The 9,635-nt window shown below is 36.5% G+C and overlaps 1 long non-coding RNA gene across 1 annotated transcript in view; it reads right to left on the bottom strand.

The window, feature by feature from the left end:
* Positions 1-6,505: 6,505 nt before the first annotated feature.
* Positions 6,506-9,635, bottom strand: part of LOC107600180 (uncharacterized) — a 17,635-nt gene continuing 14,505 nt past the window's right edge. The window contains exon 3 of the long non-coding RNA XR_001610737.1: positions 6,506-7,679. This is a non-coding gene — a long non-coding RNA (uncharacterized lncRNA). The remainder of the gene's footprint in view (positions 7,680-9,635) is intronic.

Below are 9,635 nucleotides of genomic sequence, written 5' to 3'. Positions count from 1 at the left end.
TGCTTGTATAGGTCACACTCATAAACTTATGACAGATGCAAGTCTATGTGGGTGAAATCTGCTCTGCTCTATGATGCAGTTCTGGATCTGGTTTCAAACATTTACTGGCCAGACCAATGGAATTGTGACTTTATCATCAGTAATCCAACATAAAATCACAGATGTCAAAAGGCAAGTGCCAGAATCAAACCAAGCGAGTTAGTACATAACATCTTTGACTATCCAAAATGCATTTTTCCTTGTTTGACCGCTTAATGGCTCCATAGCTCATTTGATTATTTTTACGACGAGACTCTTAAGAAGACTGTGTGATCCTGAGGAAGAGAAAATTGCATTTCCTTTGCAAGAAAATTGGCTGTAAAGACCTCCAACATGAATTCCCAGTTGAACTGTTGCACTTTGCCTGAGAGGAAACAATAAAAAGGGATTTAAAATTGATCATATCAGATTTTATGTATTTGTGCCCGTCTTTGAGTTTCAATAAATGGTAATAAATAAGCACCTGCACTTTAGCCCTAAACTTTTTCTTGGTTCCATGACGCTTCAGTGATGAATAGAAACAGACAGACGTGAAAAATGAGCATCTCACGAACCAAAAAAGACGAGCATAGACAATAAAAATGACTGGATTTGAACTGGAAAAAGTTTTTGGTAAAACCAACGGTAAATTTCTTATGCTAATGACTCTGATGACTTTGAACTCTGGATCTCTGAGTTTCTCAGAAGTGAGGTCTTGTGTCGGGTTTGAGCACAAGTCAAGGGCCGAACCAAATTTTGATCTATTTTTATAAATGCATTGATCTTTCATACAGAATCTGATCCAAGTGTTGAGCCCAGCGCTGAAACTCCTACATAAAATGTAAAAAAAAAACTCTCCAAAAGCTCAATGGAAGTGGTGTTCTGGCCATTTTCTTATTCCTAACAAACAGGGTGACAGATTGCCTTTTTCTTTTTCCTTCTTCTAATTCCCCTTGATTGATCTGGTCCATTTCTATTGTGTTTGCCAGCCTCTGACATTATTGATCCATCTAGAACATCCTGGAAAATCAGGGATTTCTCAAATCAAGTTGTTCATTTTCAACTCAGATAAACAGGAATGTCAGATTGAATTTCTCCAAATTGGTAAAAGGCCAAGAAGAGGTGAACTTCAAATTAACTTCAACATTTACATCACATTGCTGGAAGGAGAATTACTTTATGTTGCAGGAATGAAACAAAAAGAGTTTTCACAGATCTACTGGGATTTCTATAGGGACCACAACATACTACGACCATTTTCAGTTTCATTTGTACAAATTTCATCAATATTTCTGTAAATATATCATACGATTTATAAATGCACACAACCGTGTACATGGGGTGTATATATACTATTCATATAAACTGTTTTCAACATTGATAATTCTCAGAAATGTTTCTTGAGCAGCAAATAAGCATATTAGAATGATTTCTGAAGGATCATGTGACACTGAAGACTGCAGTAATGATGCTGAAAATTCAGCTTTGATTACTAGAATAAATTACATTTGAAAATATATTCAAATAGAACACATTTATTTTAAATTGTAATAATATTTCATAATATTACTGATTTCACTGTATTTTTCCTTGCTTTCTTGAGTTTCCGGCAAGATGGCGCCTTTGTTTGGCCATGCCGCTGCCACTGTCCGTCTACTGCGTTACGTCCTAGCTGTCCTGTGTGTCGTTCTGTTTTTTTCTACTTCTAAATGATGGACTTGCTGCTCAGGTGTATGATCGCCAAACTCTTTTATACATAAGATCATCAGTGGTAGATCATAATGTTCCACCGCCTTGGGCTGATATTCCACAGTCATTATTGTCCGCATCAGTCCACTCAGCTGGTGATTCTGGCGGTGGTTTTCTGAGTGTCCTGGAAGTGAGGAGTCATCGGGAAATGGCGTTGATTGCTTCAGAGGAGTCTAGCCCCTGTGTTTTCGGCCTGTTTATGGAATGATTTCCCCTTGTCTACAGCTGGTAATGTCAGATTCTCCTGTCTCCATCTTGTTTTCCCAAATACTTTTGTGGAAACTGTTTATCCACCCGTGAGTGGAGTGGAGTTGGAGTGGCGGATTTAGTCTCCATCAACTTCGTACGTTTCCTCGCAAAATCCAAAAAAAATAAAAGTTCCAAAACGTTTCTCTTCCCCTCAGGATGGCAATGGTAAATGCTCATTCAATAACTAATAAAACTTTTGTGTTGAACGATATTGTTAAAACCAAGGAGCTGGACTTTTTGCTTTTGACTGAAACCATGGCAAAGAAATATGGAAAATGCTCCTCTCAAGGAAATTCGCCCTAAGGATTATACTGTTATTAGCCTGCCGAGAATCTCAGGCCGTGGTGGAGGACTCGCTGTGGTGTTTAGAAATAGTTTTTTTCTGCCGGATGGTTAATACTGGGTCTTTCTATTTCTTTGAATTGCAAATGATTGGTCATACAGATCCCTTTTATTGTATTTTAATTTATCGTCCACCTGGTCCTCATAGTTCCTTCTTAGATAATTTTAGTGATTTCTTATTATCACCTATTCTTAAGCTCTCTAGAATTGTGATTGTTGGTGATTTCAAAATTCATATTGATGATGTTTTTGATAAATTTGCAACTGACTTTATGAATATAGTCATTTAATCTTACTCAACATGTTACTGGTAACAATTCTGTGTTTTCTGTCAATATGGGGGGCTGTGTGTACATTAATGAGGAAAAAAAATTAACTTAAATGATTTTAGCAAATGGCTGCAATATAACAAAGAGTGAAAAATTTAAGGGGGTCTGAATATTTTCCGTACCCACTGTACATGCAAAGTGTTCCATAAAATTCATTCTTTATGCCTTTCTATGCTGAGTTAAACTTTAACCCTTTCCTATACCAACTGTATGTGTGTGTGTGTGTGTGTGTGTATGTGTATGTTGGACCAGCTTAATGTGTTTATGTAGTATGTTAGACTAGTTTAAGTGTTTATGTAGTTAATAAAACCTTACTTGTATCACACTTGACGTGTTCATTGTTTGCTCATAACCGGAGTCACTAATCATGCAGATTTACGTTACAAGCTTGTAGAATTGTACAGTAAGAAAGTTATTTCCCTTAACCAGGAAATTAACGTTCTTGGAATTGACAAGACAGTTGACCCTGAGAGGTCAGCTAAATATCTACAGCGGATCTAAAATATGAATAGTTAATTATAACTAGTTATGGTTAATTATTCATATTTCCCCATGAGCTGATTCGCTACACACTCATATAAAAGGGCATAATTTAGATCTTGTTTTTAGTTTTGGTTTAAATATTGGTTCTGTTCTGTCTGAGGATTTTTTTATTTCAGATCATAATTGTATTTTATTTGACTTATTTTCAGTTTAGATTCATCACCATGTAGTTGGGTAATTAATTATCGCATCTTAAATAACCTTTCTGAAGAAAAATGTTGTGCTGCTTTTGAAAATTCCTCTATAATTATGTCAAACAGTAGTGTTGATGTTCAAGTACAACTTTCTAATGAGTACTGCCTTCCGATCTTGGATGAAGTTGCTCAAATTAAATCCAGAGCAGCCCCTCTGTTTAAATCCACCCCTTGGATGAATCCTTTAAATGTACCTGTTGTAAAACTGAGCGTTTTTGGAAATCTACCCGACTACTAGTTCACTATCAGCATTTAAAATAATTTCTAACGGAGTTTAATAACATGGTTAAAGATGCCAGAATGTCTCTAGTAGCAGACATAATCCCAACATTTAGTTTGACACCATACATAACATTGTCTCTCCTCCATCACCTGTGGTCCAAATCTCTTCAGTTGATGAGTGCAACAGTTTACTCTCCTTTTTTTGTGGAGAAGATAAACAATATACCAGATAATATTATTCATTCTCCTTCTCTTCAGAGATCTTGTACTTCCAGTTTAGTAACTTTGGAGAAATTTTCTCCGATAACACTAGAAGATCTCACTAAACTTAGCTCTATGAAAATCTCTACTAGTCCCCTGGATGTCGTACATACTACTTTGTTTAAAAAGGTTATTGACACCATTGGTCCCTGTGTGCTTGCCATAATTAATAATTCATTAACATCTGGTCATGTTCCAATTTATTTTAAACAAGCTGTTGTTCAACCTATTCTCAAGAAAACAAATCTTGATCCGTCCTTGTCCCAAAATTATAGACCTATTTCTAAACTATACCTTTTGTGGCTAAGGTCCTGGGAAAAGTATTAGTTAATCAACGTACAGCTGTTTTAGATGGGTATAATGTGTTTGATAAATTCCAGTCTGGCTTTCGGCGTTTACACTCTACTGAAACTGCTCTTAGAGTTTTTAATGATTTATTATAGCAAGGTGATGCAGAGGAATGCTCTGTTCTGGTTCTATTCGATCTTACTGCTGCTTTTGATACCGTTGATCACTGTAGTTGACAGGCTCAGACAGTATGTTGGTATCTCTGGAACAGCCTTGAAACTTGTCAGATAGATCTTTTTCAGTTAGAGTTCACAATTATGCCTCATCAACAGCATCTCTCTCCTGTGGTGTTCCCCAGGGTTCTGTTTTGGCCCCATTGCTTTTTGCTTTGTATTTGTTGCTTCTGGGGCAATTGATAAGTACTTTTCAAGGTATATGCTATAATTTGTAAGCAGATGATATTCAACTTTATTTTTCTTTTAAGCCCCATGAAACTACGACATTCTCTGTTCTTTTAAATGGTATAAACTCTGTAAAAGTCTGGATGGAAAACAATTACCTGCAGTTAAATTCAGAAAACATTACTTATCTTGGCTCCTGCTGGTGTTCTCCCAAGGTGATGGAATGTCTTGGCCCCTTATCGCATTCTGTTAAACCTTCCCTTCGTAATTTAGACCTTCATATGGGACAATAAACACGTTAAATATCTGGTTCAAATTGTTTTTATCAGTTGAGAAACCTTACAAAATTGAGGCCTTTTGTGTCAATAGTGGAGATGGAGATGATTATACATGCTTTTATTTCCTCCCGCCTTGATTATTGTAATTCTATTTTTACGTGTTTTAGCACTTCATCTCTGAAATGATTACAAGCGGTCCAAAATGCTGCTGCTAAGCTTTTAACCAAGTCATCAAAGAGATCTCATGAAACACCAATTTTAATCACTTTACACTGACTCCCAGTCAAATTTAGAATTAAAAAAGTACTTGTTTAAACGTTTCCGCCATGTTCATAAACGTTAAAAAACCAAACCCAAATATTCGAATGGTGGTGTATTTGTACAAAGTAAATAATTGTATTTTGCAGACAGGATTTAAACATCCTGAGCATTTTGTTCTCTAAAACTGGCATTTAAATGAGTGATCAAATCCTATCTTGCATAAATCAGCAGAAATGCATTAACACATGAGAAGTAGCCCTGCCGGACTGTCTCATGCTCTGCAAAGAGTGTCCCATTCATTCAGTCTCTGATTGCAGCACATCAAAAATTCATTACTGGGATTCTAATTTAGCTTGTTCCCCAAAGGAAGATTCCTGTATTCTTTAGCCACTCCTGAGAAACAAGAGCGCGACACATGGATCACACCATAAGGGCTCATTAAGATGCAGAGGAGTCTCTGGTCTGCTCCAACAAATGCCATCCTGGTTGGGGTCAGTTTTTCCAAGCTGTCTCTGTATACATATGAAGTTGGGCCGGGATAATGGGGATGTATTGTTCATGTTGGATCCAAAAGGGTGATCTGTTGATGGATAATATGTCATGATCTAAAAACAAACATGACATATAACAAACAAAAGAATGGCCAGGCAATAAAAGTAAAAGATTGTTTGATAAGCAAATGATGGGTTCATTTTTCCACCCTTGCTTATTTTATAAAAAGGACTTACTAAAATTTAGTATAAAACTAAATCGCTGGGTTAGGGTTAGAAAAGTGTCTCTTACGATGACAACAAACAGTAATACTGTAAAATATTATTGCAATTTATAATAATGGTCTTCTGTGTGAATATATTGTGAAATGTAATTTATTTCTGTGATGTGCAGCTGAATTTTCAGCGTCATTACTCCAGTCTTCAGTGTCACACGATCCTTCAGAAATCATGATAATATGCTGATTTGCTGCTCAAGAAACATTTCTGATTATCATTAATGATGAAATGTGAAATTTTATCATTATTGTGCTGCTTAATATATTCTGGAAACTGATACTTTTTTCAGGATTATTTGATGAATAGAAATGTCAAAAGAACAGCATTTATTAGAAAGAGTTTATAAAGATATTTACTGTCACTTTTGATACATTTAATGTGTCCTTTCTGAATAAACGTATTAATTTCTTTAAAAAAAACCAAAAAAAAAAAACCATACTGACCCCAAACTTTTTCAAGCGCAAATAAATTCAGTTACTCCCAAAAATCTGCAGCATTTATATGGCTTTAAGTATTGGAGTACTACCCAGTCTGTATATACACATACATACACACACACACACATATATATATATAAACAGCGACACAATTAAACCTCAACATACTTTTATTTTCTACCACAAACGATGACCTGTTAGCCTCCTGTTTGCCATTTTACTGTGGAGTGACTTTGAGGAAGCGTTTCATTATCTTGGTAATTTCTGGGCAGCAGCTCATTACATATCTTCCTTAAGAAAACAGAAATGTGGAAATGAGAGCTCGTTTCCTTCTTATCACCATGCTGGCATGGATCCAGATACTTAGAAGGCCTGTTTGATATTTGTGTTTAATTCGGCGGTTTGTATCATGATAAAGCTAGTGCCAGCCTGGGAAGTGGGACGAATCAATCAGGCCTAGAGAGGGTATTATGACCCAAAAGGTCATTTCAAGGTCAAATCTTGCAAATGTTTAAGGCATGATTTTCCCTAAATTGCAATTGTCATTATTTACTCACTCCTATTTCAAACTGAATAATGTTTTATTGCAGTCACAGTTTATAGTGACCATTTTTGTCAAGATCCAAAAACATACCATAAAATCTCCGTAAAAGCATCAAAACTATAGTCATCTTGAGCTCAACTATTGAGTTTTAAAGAGACGGTTTGCCAAAAAATGAAAATGTAAGGCAATAGTCAATGCAATGGAAATCAATGGTCACCAAAACCTTTTGGTTACCAACGCTCTTCAAAAAATATCTTCTTGCATGTTCTGCAGATTAAACAGTCAATACAGGTTTGAAATGACAAATGATGACAGTAATGATGACAGATGAGTAAAAGAGTAAATGATGACAGAATTTTCTTTCTTGGCTGAACTATCCCTTTTATGATGTTGCTACTTGGAAAAAATCTACATACAGATTCTTCAAAATTCTCCTTATAGATTTAGACAGACATGATGGTGAGTAAACAATGACATTATTTTCGTGTTTGGGTGAAGTGTTCCTTTAAGAAACTACAGATGGAGTCTCCAACAAGTGCAGTTGTTGCTGAGAGTTTCCACATTTTATTTACCACCACAGAGACATGTGACTACATCTGTGAATCTCATCGCGGGAGGTGGAAGATTGTCATGATGGTTAAAGAGAGAGAGAGCTCAGTATCTTCCCTGCACTCCGAGCTCTTTTTCGGCTGCCTGCTCAATGGCTCTGTGGATGATACACACTTCTTCCTGCGTCAGGGTCCTCTCCATGTGACGGTACTCGACGCGGTAACAGTGGCTCACTCTCTTCATCCTAGGAGAGTATGAAAAGAGAAAAAGATTATTTGACAACAGTTCTATTGACCACGAATTTGATCACCAAAAAGTTCCTTAAAAGTAGCCGCTATATTCAATTATTGAATTGAATTCAATTATATACAATTTATTAAAAAAAAAAAAAAAAGATTTGACTCAAATCAACAATAGCTTTCAATTATTTCAGCTCTCGAGTTCAACTCACTGGCTCATTATTCTGGTCACAGCAATTATGGAGTTAATTGCTCACAGGAGGGGGAAATTATCAATAATAATAATAATAATAATAACAAATTTAAATCTGTTTTTCATGTAAGTTGTAACCCAGGCTCATTGGAAAAATCTGGCAACATTTTATTACACTGGATGGTGTATGTATCTCGGCGATTTGGAAATTAAATGTCTGGTGAGTGGAGCTAAAGGGTTAATGCTCTATCACGTTTGAAAATAACGCACCAACTACACTAAATGTAACAGACAGTGTTCGCGAACGCAAACGTGAGATAAAAACACATTTGCTGAAGCAAGCATGCCATTTTAGCTTGCTTTTACAAGTCGTTGAAGTCTTTTATTGTGAGTCATGTCTCACTGAACTCGTACCCGAGCGCTTCACATCGTAAGCTGTACCGGGTGCGCTACCGAGCAAGTTTACAATACCAGAAAAGCCGTAGATATGAAGCTGGTTAAGTGATGTAAAAACATCAAAATGTATTAGTTTGCAAATCATGCACTATGGTAAAAGTTTTGGAGGTCATAACATAGTATTGTGCAAGGAACCATGTGAAAATAAGTCTTTATTAACCGATAATCTGTCCCTGGAATCATAATTTGTGTGAAAGGGAATACACGTTTTTGTTGTTTAACTGCCTCTAGTGCACATTTCAGCTGGAAACTGCAGTAAATTGCAGAGGCATGTTTTTCCAACGAGTCTATGTTTGTAAGTTGTCTCCACAGATTACTTTTATGGTGTTTTTTTGTCATTTTTGGAGATTAGCAGCTGCCGTTGGATGGAAAAGTGCTGTGTGAAGATTCTTCAGAATATCTTCTTCTGCATTCCACAGAAGAAAGAAAGTCATACAGGTTTGGAACGACTTGATGGTGAGTAAATGATGGCAAAATTTAGATTTTGGGCTGAACTATGCCATTAATGTTAGTTTAGTTGTTGCAGTGCAGATATTTCTGCACAAATAAGTTATACAACAGTGCATGTAAGGTCAAGCTAATACACAGATCAAACTCGTTCAGGGAGCTGCCAGTCAACAAACGCTCTTGTTCTCTCACACACATGCCGTGTGCCTCGTCTCAGGGGAGCAGCTGGATTAACCAAGAAACTACAAAGTTTTCACTTACACAGTGCTCTCCAGGGAGAAGACCAACGTCAAGCATGATTCTCTCTTTATTGTGCATGCTGTATGTAAGCAAGACTGCAGAAGACTGTGAAAAAAAGCCAAGGGTTTGGACTCTCTACAGAGCAATGAAGTGAAACAAAATGGTTGACAGGCAACTGCAGTAAAGCAGCTGCTGGGATTCCAGTGCAGACCAATGAGGAGTTGTGAGGCTACATCGGATTCACTTTACCGATATTGGATTTGCAGTCAGCAGGCCCGGTGCCCACTGGGATATAAACTGACATAATAATGCATCAGAGAAGCATCCTAAAGAGCTCCAAAATGCTTAGCGTTTTCAACTGAACTAAGAGCTCTGGCTAGTATTTATTTATTGTTGCTATCCTACACTTCCTACAGTCAGAATTCTCACGATTCGAGATTGACAGGATGGTGGAAATCAAAAAAATGCTCAGCATATATTTTACACTGTGTCTATGCATATGCGATCATCTGCCATTAATACTTTAAATCACACAGAAACATTATTCATTCTAAAGTTATATATACACGTTTGCATTGACTCTAAACTGTACATTATTAATGTAACCATCTTATTTTGAGATGTT

Source organism: Sinocyclocheilus grahami, unplaced genomic scaffold, assembly GCF_001515645.1.
Source record: "Sinocyclocheilus grahami isolate Dianchi unplaced genomic scaffold, SAMN03320097.WGS_v1.1 scaffold279.1, whole genome shotgun sequence".
Lineage (NCBI taxonomy): Eukaryota > Metazoa > Chordata > Actinopteri > Cypriniformes > Cyprinidae > Sinocyclocheilus > Sinocyclocheilus grahami.
This window is presented reverse-complemented; position numbering and strand designations above follow the sequence as displayed.